Raw genomic sequence first — 595 nt, 5'->3', positions numbered from 1 at the left:
GCCACTCTTGTTCACTCAATGCCATGGCCCTTGAGTGACTTCAGAGTGATTGGAACAGAGATCCCAAAGGGATCCTAAACAAGGAAGTGGGAGCAGCAAGCTCCTTGCTGGATTAGCCAGTGTCCACTCCAGATCTCCCCCCTTGAGAAACCTTGCTCCACCCCTTGTGCAGGGACAAGAGTTCCAGGGCCAGCCTCATACTGCAGCAGCAGCAGCACAAGGCAGGGTCCTGGAATCTCAAGTAACAAGGATGCAAAGCTTCCTACACTCTGCTGCAGTGCCCAGAGAAAGGCCCCTTTTTAAGGGACTAATCCTTCACTCCCTCCCATCACATACAGTATCTCTCCAGAGGGACCTTATGATCTCACAGCACAGGCAGAGCCACATGGCAGTGGAAAAACATTCCAAGTTCTGTAAGACTCTGTACCCCAAGGAGTCCAGAGTACCCCACAGCCTGGTCACTGCATAAGGCTCAGAGCCCCGTCTCCAGTGACCTAGGAGAGTCAGTGCAAACCACTGACCTGACTGCTTGCTCCTCCCACTCGGTGTCTGACACCAAACCCTAACTTGCTATCTCACCTGAGGGGGGGGGGGG

This window comes from Gavialis gangeticus, unplaced genomic scaffold (genome assembly GCF_001723915.1).
Source record: "Gavialis gangeticus isolate Ggan-Ray unplaced genomic scaffold, GavGan_comp1, whole genome shotgun sequence".
NCBI classification, from domain to species: domain Eukaryota; kingdom Metazoa; phylum Chordata; order Crocodylia; family Gavialidae; genus Gavialis; species Gavialis gangeticus.
Note: the sequence above shows the minus strand (reverse complement) of the source record.